The sequence below is a fragment of the Homalodisca vitripennis genome, chromosome 8 (genome assembly GCF_021130785.1).
Source record: "Homalodisca vitripennis isolate AUS2020 chromosome 8, UT_GWSS_2.1, whole genome shotgun sequence".
Taxonomy (NCBI): Eukaryota; Metazoa; Arthropoda; class Insecta; order Hemiptera; family Cicadellidae; genus Homalodisca; species Homalodisca vitripennis.
The window spans coordinates 11,451,193-11,467,750 of NC_060214.1; the positions used below are offsets into that span (position 1 = coordinate 11,451,193).

Sequence of the window (16,558 nt, forward strand, 5' to 3'; positions counted from 1 at the left end):
GGGGTGGAGTGCTCCATAATTAACTGTTTTAATTTTAATTCTAACCTTTTAACAACTGTAATAATTGTATTTTAAACTTTCTCTATTTTCTATGATATATCTCATATTTTCTGTATGCAGTCCCCAGAGCATAGTTTTAGGGCTTTTAATTTTCATTACTTACGTCATTCATCAGAGTTTAGGAAGATCTGTTAGGATAAGAAGCATATTAAATTAGTTTAATAGACAAAATTGACTTGCTTTACATGTATGTGGATTTTATAATTAGTCAAATTAATCATTTATATTATTCAAACGTGAAACAATCAATTATGAATATCAGAGTTAATACAGCAAACGAACAAACATTTCATTGATATATAACAACATTATTGTTTATAACTGTCAATATTGGATACGTAACAATTTTAAACTAGACGTGTTTAAAATCCTACAAAAATCCTACAATTAAAATAATTAAATATAAAAGAGTAAATAACCTTGGAGATATCCAAATAATTGAATGTAAAAATGTTTAAAATGTATAAAATGTTTGTCCTAAACTTGGAATTATAATTTCCTATGTTCCATAAATTCTTCCACAGTGTAGAATGCTATGGACGATATAATTTTCAAGGTTTCTTTGTAATGATGTATTGTTGGTTTGATATATTCTGGGAGTTTTTTGTAAAACCTGACTACTGCTTGAGATGGAAGTTTTATAAATACATTTAGTTTGAGTTTTGAGGTCTGGGGAATTGATTATATCGTGTATTGAAATAGTGGTAATCCCTTCCCTCTAACTATTTGCAATTAAATTTTGAACGCAATACTGCTTCCAAATAATATGTAAAATAGGCAAGGTCAGAAGTCTAATTCTTTAAAAGCAGATTGACATGACTCTCTCAGTTTTAGTTTTCAATGATTCGTATGGACTTCTTTTTTAAGACAAACCGTAACCGTCTCTGAATCTCATTTACATCACAACACACCTAAATAGCAATGCCGTACAATAGTGCGTAATAGTGAGGACATAAGAGGCCAATTTAAATACAATTTGTTTTATATTTAACATTATAATCTTTAAGCAGGAGTCATCATAGTTTATAATTTACGAACACAGCACAAACACAACGAATAAATAATGATAATGAGAAACACAACATTTGATAAGGCCTATCATACACGAACACTAAACATTATAATATAATGTTATATTATAACATCACGGTCGACAGAAACAGGAAAACTCACTAGAAGATTAAAAGTCGAAACTATGTAGTGTGAGGAAGTAGCGCCAGTCGTGGTTCTGTACCTCCTGAAGGACCTGTACAGGTCATTGTAATTGGTTACGCAATTACAAGGAGGGTACATTGTAATTGCTATTAGTCAATCCGCAGTTTAAGGCTATATAATATGGAAAATAATAATAATCTGACTGTACACATATGTCAACTCGGTGGCATACGTGGTTCTGTACCTCCTGAAGGACCTGTACAGGTCATTGTAATTGGTTACGCAATTACAAGGAGAGTACATTGTAATTACTATTAGTCAATCCGCAGTTCGTCAATAATAATTATTGTACTGTACGTGTGTGTCAACTCGGCGTCAGTCGTGGTTCTGTACCTCCTGAAGAACCTGTACAGGTCATTGTAATTGGTTACGCAATTACAAGGAGAGTACATTGTAATTACTATTAGTCAATCCGCAGTTCGTCAATAATAATTATTGTACTGTACGTGTGTGTCAACTCGGCGTCAGTCGTGGTTCTGTACCTCCTGAAGGACCTATACAGGTCATTGTAATTGGTTACGCAATTACAAGGAGAGTACATTGTAATTACTATTAGTCAATTATCATAATAAAGGTACATTGTAATTGCTATTAGTCAATCCGCAGTTTCGTCAATAATAATTTGACTATACGTTTCTGCCAACTCGGTGACAATCGTGGTTCTGTACCTCCTGAAGGACCTGTACAGGTCATTGTAATTGGTTACGCCATTACAAGGAGGGTACATTGTAATTGCTATTAGTCAATCCGCAGTTCAGAGCTATATAATATACAAAATAATCATAATCTGACTGTACATTTGTTTCAACTCGGTGACAATCGTGGTGCTGTACCTCCTGAAGGACCTGTACAGGTCATTGTAATTGGTTACGCAATTACAAGGAGGGTACATTGTAATTGCTATTAGTCAATCCGCAGTTCGTCAATAATAATTTGACTGTACGTTTCTGCCAACTCGGTGACAATCGTGGTTCTGTAACTCCTGAAGGACCTATACAGGACATTTTAATTGGTTAGCAATTACAAGGAGGGTACATTGTAATTACTATTAGTCAATCCGCAGTTCGTCAATAATAATTTGACTGTACGTTTGTGTCAACACGGTGGCAGTCGTGGTTCTGTACCTCCTGAAGGACTTGTACAGGTCATTGTAATTGGTTACGCCATTACAAGGAGGGTACATTGTAATTACTATTAGTCAATCCGCAGTTCGTCAATAATAATTTGACTGTACGTTTGTGCCAACTCGGTGACAATCGTGGTTGCTGTACCTCCTGAAGGACCTGTACAGGTCATTTTAATTGGTTAGGCCATTACAAGGAGGGTACATTGTAATTGCTATTAGTCAATCCGCAGTTCAGAGCTATATATAGTATACAAAATAATCATAATCTGACTGTACATTTGTTTCAACTCGGTGACAATCGTGGTGCTGTACCTCCTGAAGGACTTGTACAGGTCATTGTAATTGGTTACGCCATTACAAGGAGGGTACATTGTAATTGCTATTAGTCAATCCGCAGTTCAGAGCTATATAATATACAAAATAATCATAATCTGACTGTACATTTGTTTCAACTTGGTGACAATCGTGGTGCTGTACCTCCTGAAGGATCTGTACAGGTCATTGTAATTGGTTAGGCAATTACAAGGAGGGTACATTGTAATTACTATTAGTCAATCCGCAGTTCGTCAATAATAATTTGACTGTACGTTTGTGTCAACACGGTGGCAGTCGTGGTGCTGTACCTCCTGAAGAACCTGTACAGGAGGATGTACAGAGTCCTGTCCGTAGGCCGCACGCCACTCCTACCCGCTCGCTGATCAATATGTATCTCTGCTCTCCAACGTAAGCAGATTGTAAGCCACCACTCTGAGTGCGCTTTGTTCTTTCTCTCTTCCAGCATTGTTCTTTTGTTTTCACTTTTCTGGTAAAGTAGCTCGACCACGGCCCGCAATTGGTATTGACCTTTCGGGCCCCGCCGGTTGCTTACATCAAACGACACAAACTCGCCTTTCAATTCCTGTTTCTTTGCTGTTTAAATGGATGTTTGCTCATCAAACGGTGTAATTTGGAGAACCCCAATTAATTTTCAGGTAATTTACTGGTGCATGAAACTGGTGTGTCTTACAGCGTACTGTACTATTAATATAATATAACAAATAATAAAATAAATTATTATAATAATTATTATTATTTGGTTTTGTTTTATAATAAAATTAATTTTTTCCTCATTTTACACGTGCTTTGTGAAGCACATGAAATGTATAAATGCATGTAATACAATTATTGAATAAGAACTTTTTGATCTTGAATATATTTGTACTTGGTTTTAGAATACAAGAAAACGAGAAGAAAAAGTTATCTAACAGGTAACAAATTTAAAACAATTAGAGCCCGTTTTATTGTTGAACCATCCTGAATTTTGAGTCTAAAAATGGTGAACCATTGGAAATTACACGATTTTTCATTGAATTTTAGTACTCTTCAAATTTGAATCCTGCCTTCACTTCTCTATTCTCCAACTTCCCATTTTACTCTTATTTTTCCACTTGCCAACGCATTTATCCCTTTCTTACTCTTATTCTAGTGTCACCGTCACTTCTTCTCTTCCTTGTACCCCCTATTTCTGTATGAAGTTCTAGGCTAAGAGCATCTAGATCAAGAGGCTAGTCGCCATTTCCGGTTTCCTTATCTTCTTGACTGTTGGTCTTCCAATTTCACAAGAAACTAAATGGCGTTCATATACAATGAAAAATAGCGGGACCATTTATTACAGATATATGCCTAGGGGTTAGTTGTATGTATGATTGTTTCTTTAAAAATAAAGTTGTGTTGAGTAACTATGGGTAGGGTATGATAAGCGGACCCGGTTTTTTATATCGAAGAATATAGTCATCGATACCTAATATTCGCATCTCAAATCCTAGACTATCAATCGATACAAAAGTACCTATAGTCCTCAATAAAAATCATATGTTTTAAATTAAAATATGAATTTAATATTTACAGTGATCAAACAAATTATTATAACCAAAATTAGGAAAATTGAAGACGACCATATTTACTCCTCTCACAGTTACAGTTGTTTCTTTCCCACAAATTTCACATAATGGGGTTTTCGGTACGAGTCCAACATGTTGAAGCCACGAAAAAGCAACGTCGTGTAGTTTTCTAAAATTGACTGCCATTTTTATTAATCAGAAATACTTATGTAAAATTGAAATATTATCCCACGTGTATTATTTTGAGTGTTTACAGCTGTTGATATAGATTATTTAAGTTAATAGTTCAAAATAATTAATCAGTATCGATTGATTATATCGATGGTTATGATTAAGTAATATCGTTTGCCAATTTCGATATAAAAAACCGGGTCCGCTTATCGTATCCTACCCTAACTATGAGTGATATCGGCAAAATAAAAAGTAGTTGGATTATATAAGATTGTACCTTACAATATTACTCTTCTCAGGATTCAAGCCAAATAGTTAAAGTGTTTTTCACATGTGCTAGACATAATTAACCTCTCCAGGAGAGGAAATATCATAAAGATATTTCCGGGATACTTTACGGGTCGGATATTTAACTTAGCTGAAGAAGTCGCATCGTTCAAGACAAAACTGGAGAATTGAAAGTTGACATTTATATTTAGTCGGTAAACAATCAGACTAATGCCGAGCTTACTCTCAATGTTAAATTGTTGCTTGTCAAATCCCTTACGTTTAACCACTCTGACGATGTAATAAGAAGCACGACTGTAAGTGAAGCTTTTAGAAAAATTACAACGTGACCGAAATTAATTATTAAATTCATATTTCGCTTAATGTTTTTCGTAACTCTTGTATTTGAATGCGTCAGTTGTGAGACAGGAGAACTCAGTCTTCTATATTCTCTTCTAAAATACTACTACTAAATATGTATTATTTCAAATATGTAAAAAAAACCCGCAACCCTTATCTTGGTGTGTCACTGATTTTTATATTCCTTGGCAAAGAACCACAAACAGATGTGTTGCATTTTTTAATTCAATCCTTGTAAAACGTGTTGATAAATATTTGTGCTCTGGACTAAGTAATGTTTTCTGAGAAGTAGGCAAAAAACACCAACCTAAAGGTTTATTTAGTAGCATTGTTGTAAGGTCAGTTACCTTGGAGTGTCAAGCATTTATGACAGGTCACCTCTCTCAGCGCATAGGTGTGCACATTTTTAAAAACAAACATAATGATATGATTTTTTTATTATGTATGGGGAAAGGGGGCTATAACTTTTAGTATTTATTTGAATGATAAAACATGTGAAAAAGTTTTAAATTAAAAATAATAAAAATTTAAAGTGTTCTATTTTGTAATACAAAATTGTAATTTTATGATCTTTATGCATCGTTTTTTTAATTTTTCCTTGTGTACATAGAAACAAACATACCAGATTTCAAAAAGTTAAGTATCTGTATAACTCAGTTGTGATAGTGTTCCACAAAATAATTCACTGCTTTTTCAAAAATAAACCTAACAAGATAACTTTTGTTTTATTGTATTAAAAGAAACGCATTGTATGACTTTGGTATTTATTTGGAAGATAAATTTTTTTTTTTAACATTTAAATTCAAATTGTACAATTTTTAAAATTTTTTAAGTGCTGATAAAGAAACATTTTAATTGTTTATCTCAACACATTTGCATGCAACTTTAGTATTTTTCCTTATGAAAGTAGGAACAAGTATACCTGACTAAAAAAAGTAAGGATCTGTAAAAAACACGTTTCTTTTCCATATGTTTATTTGTTTATTGAACAAATAAACATATTTCCAAATAAATAAATATTGAAAATCTGCACTCTTATAAAAGTTGTATCTCATATTTAGTAAATAGCTTTTACCAGCTGTAACAAATCAAATCAAGATAAATAATCTATGTTTATTTGATTTACTACGTATAAAATGAGACTAAGTACAATGCCATAGGACAATGTTTAGTAACAGAATAATATATATTCAAAAATCCAATCTAGTCGACCATGAGCACTAATCGGCTCTTGGCCCTCAAAGGGCTACAAAATACAACCTTAGGTTGATGTTTCGTAATTACTTATTAGAAACAAATTATTTAGTCCAGAGCACAATTGCCTATCAGTATGTTTTTCAGGGATTGAATTTTAAAACTTCTAAAACATTCGTTTTACTTTATGTAACAAAGAAATATTACGCGTAATTTGTGGTGATTTTCACCGCGTATCACTTCTATTGGCAGGATAACCGAGTGAGAGAGGGGGGGAGTGAGGGGGGGGGGGCAGAAATGATAAGGACTGCAGGATAAGCGCTTCCAGTTTCAGGAGGAGTGGACTGGAGCATGTTCCTGTGCCAACTGCATTTGGGCTTTTGTTCAACTGTCGATAAGTTCACATAAAAATATATATTATTAGTATTTTTATTTTTCATATTGTTATGATCAATATGCAGGTGAAATATTAATGTGTGAGTAAGTTTCCCGGAAGGTCAGGGGGAGGTGTATGACAGGCTGCACTGTGGGGTAAATTTGATGTATAATATTTAGCAAGGGTATATACATTGTAGGTAAGGGATTGGTAGTTCTCATTATTGTGTCTAAAAATAAATTAATTAGGTCGTCAAAAATGGATGGCTTTCCCTGGGTACTGATACCCGGCTGACACTACCTCACGCTGCTACAAGTCGTTTTATATCCTATCACCGACACGGGTCCGGGAAAAGCTGCAAATTCAGTTTAATCAAAGAGTTGCGGAACTTTGTAACACTTGTCAAACCATGTTTTTAAACCTTGTTATTGACGATAGTTGAGGTTTGATAGGATAATAGAACTTCGGAAATTTCCCATCGTTATATGTTACAAAATGTACAACACCACTTAAAACACTTCAAAACATACACATATACACTTTAAACCTAAAAAGTGCGGCCACCAAAACATTTCTACCAGTCAAGGATGACATGTATTATTTTTTTAAAGGCCTTAGATTTGAAGTGCAAGTTTGTTTATGTATTAAGTGTTTACACCTTAGTAAGATTTCAATCCTTGAAAAGTAGTGTTGAACTTTTTGTTACATAATGATTGCAAATGTCCGAAAATCACAGTAGAGTTGATAAGAAAATGAGTAAAATAAAGGAATTTTTTATCTGTATTGAAATGAGTTTTGGTTTCAACCAATAAATGCATTATATGTCATTATACCTTTTCAAATTTCTCTATGGCTTTCCAAAGACATTTTGAACATATTTCAACAACATTTTCTAGCACACTTACCATGACCTGTGAATTCTAATGTAGTAGTAACGACAGAGGGATGTTGATGAGCAATAAGTGTAATGAGATATAGAAGTATTACATGTAGCAGTATGAGTATGACGGAGGATCAAGGGACTGTTTGCTATTCAAATATGTACAAAAGTTGGCCGGACCGGTTAACGACACAGGAGAAGTTGGGCGGAGTTTCCCACTTTATTGCGGTTGGTTACCTGCACCGCTTTTTACCCATTTTAACCGTTCCAATTTGTTTCAAATTAGCCGACTTTATCCTCAAATTTATTAGGTCGAATTTGGGTACAAACACAGCCTATTGCAATTGTACTCGTGGTGGTACTTGGACAAGAGTGAAGAAAATTTCTACATAACTGTACCAAAGGTGGCTTTCAGAACACCAACCTCCTCCTCCCAGATTTAAAAATAATATATGTGCTATAAAACGCGTGTTTGCGCAATTAACACAGAGCTTGGCACATTACTACGAATTAATTCGAATTTTTCAACTTTATCTCACTTGCTTTCTAAATTAAATGTTTATCCTATGCCTTTTAATCGTCTATTCTAAAATGATCTATTTATTTACTCTTATATTTTTATTTCTTTGTTACTACATTTACTTTTATCCTGTTCTTTTCCTCAGTGAAATAATGTCAACTAATGCTTTCTTTATTTTCTCATTTTTATGTACCATTCCTTAAATATCCATACAAGTGAGTTATTACTATGAAATGACTCCAATAAACAGTGAAGATTCTTCAATGAACAAAACCCGTCACAAGAAGAAGTGGAAGTTGGTTTGAAGGATGAAGAGTGGCCAGTGAGCGAATTCCAACATACAGTGCCTTTATTTGTGCTACAGTAAATATTTTTACAATATTTTTTTTTTCTTTCCTTAACTTTTTTTTTTTGTTTTCTTAATGTTTCAAAAATATATAGAAAACCATTTTTTTCTGATCATTATGTTTATCTTCACCTTTTCACTTTACTTGCGTTCCACCTGGAACTGGTCCTTTGATAAATCCTCTGTACTCAATATTTTCTTTTATTAATACTCCATCCATTTCTTAAATCGAGGCTTGTAAAAACGATGGCCGCTTCCAAAAGAATCCAAATAAGTGAAACTTGGTACAAAAGTTGTACAAATATCTTGACTAAGTTTTATGACCAGCTTGATACGCCATTACGGTCCAATATGGCGGCCGTTCAAACTTTAAAAACTTCAGAGCGCCGTCTCAGTGATAGAAATGTTTCTAGAATGTTTCAGAATTTCTATCACCGCGGCAATAGAAATTTTTTTTAAACGAGTTCTGAAACCTGGTACAAATAGTTATCTTAGAAATATTGACTTGGTAAACCATATCGGTCCATTATTCTGCAAAAATTCATAACTCCGTGATTTATGAATCTAGAGAAAAATAAAAATGTTCTGGAATGCTTATAGTAGTTCCTAAACTGGTTTTATTAACACCAGTTTTCGACATATGGAGTATATATAATCCAATATCATTGTAAATCAAGAAAATTTTTTTTAATAATATTCAATTAAAATGATTCTAACAGTAAAATATAAATGATAAATGTGGCATTTGGCTAATAAAATTTTTTAAATGCGATATTAAATAACAAATACGATACATAATAAATCCGGTAATCAAAGCACATTTAATGGTGAAATATATATTTTTACGATATTGTACTAATGAACGGTATGATACTGAACTATTTACTTACCTAGATGCGCCTGACATTTGTAGAGTAGGCAATACTATGTCCGTACCTAAGTTGCAGCTCGCGTTTTGAAGGGAAGTTTCGAGTTTGTACTCTACTTAACGGTACTCTATTAGTTTTAAATTTGTAACACACATACGATGTTTATCATAAATTTATAATCTTACCATAAGTTAAGTGTGTTAATTATGTTTATTTTTTATAAATTTCCCGATTAAATATCTTCTGTTTATGAAACACACGAAGAATATGTTCTTAAAAGGGGGATAGTACACCGTTACATGTCAAAAATTTCATTATTTATTTTTTCATTATAATTGTTTACTAGTTTGTTCTGATCAATACAGTAAAAAGATTATGATGATATCTTGATTTTTAGCTGAATTATGACAAAAAACGAAATCAATGTATTGGTATTGGAAGCTTTTTGCCCAAAATCCAAATCTTGTACACTCCTCTTGTTTTTAGATTTCGTTTTCATACAGTATACATTGAGAGTAGGTAGTGTTTTGCATTACAGGGCTGTAAAAGAAAGTGAACCTTATGGACCAGACGTGCCTATAGTAAAAGAAGAGTGTGTAGGACACTTTCAAAAAAGTTTATCAACAAGGCTTCGGAAGTTAAAACAAGCAAATAAAGCTGTAAAGCTAAGTGACGGAAAAACAATTGGCGGCAAAAATAGATTGACAGACTCTGTGATTGACCAACTAGGTGTGTACTTTGGTAATGCTATTAGAGCCAATCCCAATGACTTGGTATCAATAAGAAAGGCTGCTTGGGCAGTATGGAACCACAAGGCCAGTTCGGATGAGAAACCACTTCACCATTTTTGTCCGACTGGCCCAGAATCTTGGTGTAAGTACCAGCAGGCTATATCTAATAACTCAATAACAACTTTTAAACATAAAAATACAATACCATACCCTGTAATGGATTTCATTAAACCAATATTCATAGATCTGACAAAGCCTGAACTTTTAAGAAGATGTTTAAAAGGAAAGACCCAAAACTCTAACGAGTCATACAACAATGTGCTTTGGAATATCTGCCCTAAAAAAGGTTTTGCTGGAAGAACAGTTTTAAATATTGCAGCACATGAAGCATCTTTGATTTATAATGAAATGCATTTAGGTAGGTTAAAGGTTCTTACTCATTTATCCATGACTCCGGGGACTTTCTGTGAAGAATCGTTGAGAAATTTTGATGAGATCCGTGTGCGCGCATCGCTAAAGAAAGTTGAAAATCAAAGTTTGGAAGCCAGAAGAGCCAGAAGGAGATTGAGACTAGACCAGCAAAGCATATTTGAAGAAGTAGAAGGGGTAACATATGCAGCAGGGTCTTTTTAATGTAAGTTAAAACATCATTTTTAAAAGTTTAACTTTAACGGTGGTTTTCCGAAAGTTAATTTTTTTGCCTACTATTTACATGATTTCTCAAAAAGTATTCAAGATATCCTTACCAAATTTTCAGGGGATGTTTTTTTTACATCATTAGTTATAGCATGAACTAGGATTACCAGAAATGAATCAATATAACTCAATTTATTAAGGTAAATAAATGTTATTTTTTATAAATTATGTTTATTTTGTAATTTCTATTTTTTATTATTTATTTTAATTTTATTTATTTATTTATTATTACTGGAATAATAACCTGTACGAAAAATTAATTTTTAGTGTAGAATTACTGTGAACATAAATTAAAATACCTTTATTTATGTTCTATTTGAATTATTTGATGTTTAGTAGTGACCTATAAATACATGTATTTGCACGATCTGGTCAAAGCATTAAAATAAAAACATCGACAAACAAAAAACAGTGTTAGTTAAAGCATTCGCGAACGCACCAATTTCAGTGTAAACAAGCTACAGCTACTAAACCATACATTTTGTGTTTGTGTTGCTCTCTGTTACCTTTGTCTGATTCATTTCCAGCTAACTGTGTACTCGTTGGCATCATTTCAGTGTAAACAAGCTACAGTTACTAAACCATACATTTTGTGTTTGTGTTGCTCTCTGTTACCTTTGTCTGATTCATTTCAAGTTAACTGTGTAACTCGTTAGCATCATTTCAGTGTAAACAGGCTACAGTAACTAAACCATACATTTTGTGTTTGTGTTGCTCTCTGTTACCTTTGTCTGATTCATTTCGAGTTAACTGTGTAACTCGTTAGCATCATTTCAGTGTAAACAGGCTACAGTAACTAAACCATACATTTTGTGTTTGTGTTGCTCTCTGTTACCTTTGTCTGATTCATTTCGAGCTAACTGTGTACTCGTTGGCATCATTTCAGTGTAAACAAGCTACAGTTACTAAACCATACATTTTGTGTTTGTGTTGCTCTCTGTTACCTTTGTCTGATTCATTTCAAGTTAACTGTGTAACTCGTTAGCATCATTTCAGTGTAAACAAGCTACAGTTACTAAACCATACATTTTGTGTTTGTGTTGCTCTCTGTTACCTTTGTCTGATTCATTTCGAGTTAACTGTGTACTCGTTTGCATCATTTCAGTGGAAACAAGCTACAGTTACTAAACCATACATTTTGTGTTTGTGTTGCTCTCTGTTACCTTTGTCTGATTCATTTCCAGCTAACTGTGTACTCGTTGGCATCATTTCAGTGTAAACAAGCTACAGTTACTAAACCATACATTTTGTGTTTGTGTTGCTCTCTGTTACCTTTGTCTGATTCATTTCAAGTTAACTGTGTAACTCGTTAGCATCATTTCAGTGTAAACAGGCTACAGTAACTAAACCATACATTTTGTGTTTGTGTTGCTCTCTGTTACCTTTGTCTGATTCATTTTCGAGTTAACTGTGTAACTCGTTAGCATCATTTCAGTGTAAACAGGCTACAGTAACTAAACCATACATTTTGTGTTTGTGTTGCTCTCTGTTACCTTTGTCTGATTCATTTCAAGTTAACTGTGTAACTCGTTTAGCATCATTTCAGTGTAAACAGGCTACAGTAACTAAACCATACATTTTGTGTTTTGTGTTGCTCTCTGTTACCTTTGTCTGATTCATTTCGAGCTAACTGTGTACTCGTTGGCATCATTTCAGTGTAAACAAGCTACAGTTACTAAACCATACATTTTGTGTTTGTGTTGCTCTCTGTTACCTTTGTCTGATTCATTTCGAGGTTAACTGTGTACTCGTTTGCATCATTTCAGTGGAAAACAAGCTACAGTTACTAAACCATACATTCTGTGTTTGTGTTGCTCTCTGTTACCTTTGTCTCTGATTCATTTCGAGCTAACTGTGTACTCGTTTGCATCATTTCAGTGGAAACAAGCTACAGTTACTAAACCATACATTCTGTGTTTGTGTTGCTTTCTGTTACCTTTGTCTGATTCATTTCGAGTTAACTGTGTACTCGTTTTGCATCATTTCAGTGGAAACAAGCTACAGTTTACTAAACCATACATTTTTGTGTTTTGTGTTGCTCTCTGTTACCTTTGTCTGATTCATTTCGAGTTAACTGTGTACTCGTTGGCATCATTTCAGTGTAAACAAGCTACAGTTACTAAACCATACATTCTGTGTTTGTGTTGCTTTCTGTTACCTTTGTCTGATTCATTTCGAGTTAACTGTGTACTCGTTTGCATCATTTTCAGTGGAAACAAGCTACAGTAACTAAACCATACATTTTGTGTTTGTGTTGCTCTCTGTTTACCTTTGTCTGATTCATTTCGAGCTAACTGTGTACTCGTTGGCATCATTTCAGTGGAAACAAGCTTACAGTAACTAAACCATACATTTTGTGTTTTGTGTTGCTCTCTGTTACCTTTGTCTGATTCATTTCGAGTTTAACTGTGTACTCGTTGGCATCATTTCAGTGGAAACAAGCTACAGTAACTAAACCATACATTCTGTGTTTGTGTTGCTTTCTGTTACCTTTGTCCTGATTCATTTCGAGTTAACTGTGTACTCGTTTGCATCATTTCAGTGGAAACAAGCTACAGTAACTAAACCATACATTTTGTGTTTGTGTTGCTCTCTGTTACCTTTGTCTGATTCATTTCGAGCTAACTGTGTACTCGTTGGCATCATTTCAGTGGAAAACAAGCTACAGTTACTAAACCATACATTCTGTGTTTGTGTTGCTTTCTGTTACCTTTGTCTGATTCATTTCGAGTTAACTGTGTACTCGTTTGCATCATTTCAGTGGAAACAAGCTACAGTAACTAAACCATACATTTTGTGTTTGTGTTGCTCTCTGTTACCTTTGTCTGATTCATTTCGAGCTAACTGTGTACTCGTTGGCATCATTTCAGTGTAAACAAGCTACAGTTACTAAACCATACATTTTGTGTTTGTGTTGCTCTCTGTTACCTTTGTCTGATTCATTTCGAGTTAACTGTGTACTCGTTTGCATCATTTCAGTGGAAACAAGCTACAGTTACTAAACCATACATTCTGTGTTTGTGTTGCTCTCTGTTACCTTTGTCTGATTCATTTCGAGCTAACTGTGTACTCGTTTGCATCATTTCAGTGGAAACAAGCTACAGTTACTAAACCATACTTCTGTGTTTGTGTTGCTTTCTGTTACCTTTGTCTGATTCATTTCGAGTTAACTGTGTACTCGTTTGCATCATTTCAGTGGAAACAAGCTACAGTTACTTAAACCATACATTTTGTGTTTGTGTTGCTCTCTGTTACCTTTGTCTGATTCATTTCGAGTTAACTGTGTACTCGTTTGCATCATTTCAGTGTAAACAAGCTACAGTTACTAAACAATACATTCTGCTGTGTTTGTGTGTTGCTCTCTGTTACCTTTGTCTGATTCATTTCGAGTTAACTGTGTACTCGTTTGCATCATTTCAGTGTAAACAAGCTACAGTTACTAAACAATACATTTTGTATTTGTGTTGCTTTTCTGTTACCTTTGTCTGATTCATTTCGAGCTAACTGTGTACTCGTTTGGCATCATTTCAGTGTAAACAAGCTACAGTTACTAAACCATACATTTTGTGTTTGTGTTGCTCTCTGTTACCTTTGTCTGATTCATTTCGAGTTAACTGTGTACTCGTTTGCATCATTTCAGTGTAAACAAGCTACAGTTACTAAACCATACATTTTGTGTTTGTGTTGCTCTCTGTTACCTTTGTCTGATTCATTTCGAGTTAACTGTGTACTCGTTTGCATCATTTCAGTGTAAACAAGCTACAGTTACTAAACCATACATTTTGTGTTTGTGTTGCTCTCTGTTACCTTTGTCTGATTCATTTCGAGTTAACTGTGTACTCGTTTGCATCATTTCAGTGTAAACAAGCTACAGTTACTAAACAATACATTTTGTATTTGTGTTGCTTTCTGTTACCTTTGTCTGATTCATTTCGAGTTTACTGTGTACTCTTTCATCATTTTGCATTTAGTTGACGACACGCTAAAGTTTGTTAAATTGATACTTTAATCATTTCCACGGTACACTCACGAAACATTTATTGCTGTAATTAATTTTAAATGAGTAATTAAATATTATAAATATTAAAATGTTATTAAATGTTCCCTATAGGACATCACCTATATGTTCTGCGTAACTTTGAGCCAAGTCTATGTGACATTATAACTTCTATTTTCTTCGTTACTACTCTTTAATTGAATTAACAAACGTTTAAATTTTACGTTAGCAGGTAAATTTATTAAATTTTTATTTTCTTTTATACTGTTGCTATTAATTTTAGGCGGGAAAATAATTTTTCCTGTAACTGTAAATTTATAATGTTTCAGGATGGTTTATCTGATAACAAAAAATGTACAAAACAATTATATTGATCTCTACCCAAAGAATTTCAGCCAATAAAAGAAGTAAATTGAGGAAATTTTTAATCAGGCTTAAATAAAATCCGCTGAACGTTAAAATATGAAATTTGACACTATGTACATGAATTGCAACTTCAGGAGGTTAAATGTTTTTTTTTATTTATGTATGGGTTGAGAAGAATTTATTTTGTTTTATTAAATATAATCTAATAAAATTATGTATTTTTCTGAAGGAAATCGTTTTTTAGGGGAAATGTCACTCCCTCTAATTTTCTCTTATGTATGGACATATACTGTAAAACTGCGGACACGTATAACTGTAAAAGCTCATATGTGTATATTTAGGGATTGTAAGATGTCCCGAAATTCTGCTTTAAATTTCTACCACTCCTTGTGGAACGATTATTGTTCAAGTATATTATTTATTTCTGACTTCAGAAACGGTTTCTTGTATGAAAACAAAGAAACAAAACCCGAAAACCGTTTATTCACGACGACAACAGTCCGGTTCTTATGATTACTAAAAAAAATCTACATTACAGGGCGTTTTCGTAAATTTGCACCGAACTTCAGTACATGAGTACTTACACCAAATGCGTAAACACGCCGTTTCCCGTCTGTCTGTAAGTTAGGAATGTATAGCTCGTAGGCTACACGTTTTTGTTACAGCATCGTTACTTTATACCCTTCATGTATCGTAATACGATCTTACTTGACTTGTGTGTTTAAGACAGCACTAGACGATTGCCGAATGTGTTACGACCACAAACCACTTCCTACGACACATGCTCTGGTGAGCGACCGACGTTTAATTAAACAACTTTCCCGCCGAGGTACAACATTAGTTCGGGAACATACCTCCGGAATATACCGAACCTTTTTCAACTTGAGTTGGCAATTTTTTAACGGACACATAATCACGTTTGTCGGGAATCCATTGTGAAAAAGAGGCGCAAACAACCCTTGGAATTGAAATTAATTAAAGCAAAGCTCCCAAGTAGTTACAGGGCCCCGCTGTCTCTTCACAGAAATGATTTTGTAAACACCGTTTTGTTCAGTGTCGCATCACGTTCATTCAAACTCGCACATTTCAAAAACATCGGTCTGGCTCGGGTATTAAAATTACCGATCGGCCAAAAATATTGGGAAAGGTTTTTTAAACGCGGTACATTCCAATTTCTAGCGAAGTTTAAAAATTAGCATTATTGAAAAACACCTTTGATTATGAACATTCCATGAGAACATATTGCACCCAATGCTAAAACCTGTTCCGCTTGAAAAAAAACAAATGAATTTGTAAACACCGATTTGTTCAGTGTCGCATCACGTTCATTCATCTCGCACATTTCAAAAACATCGGTCTGGCTCGGGTATTAAAATTACCGATCGGTCAAAAATATTGGGAAAGGGTATTTAAACGCGTTGCATTCCAATTTCGAGTGTCTTTATATCGATGTTTAAAAAATTAGCATTATTGGAAAACACTTTTGGTTATGAACATTCCATGA

At 33.9% G+C, this 16,558-nt stretch overlaps 1 pseudogene; it reads right to left on the reverse strand.

The window, feature by feature from the left end:
* The window catches only part of LOC124368015, a 256,137-nt pseudogene that overhangs the window by 229,254 nt on the left and 10,325 nt on the right, over positions 1–16,558 (reverse strand).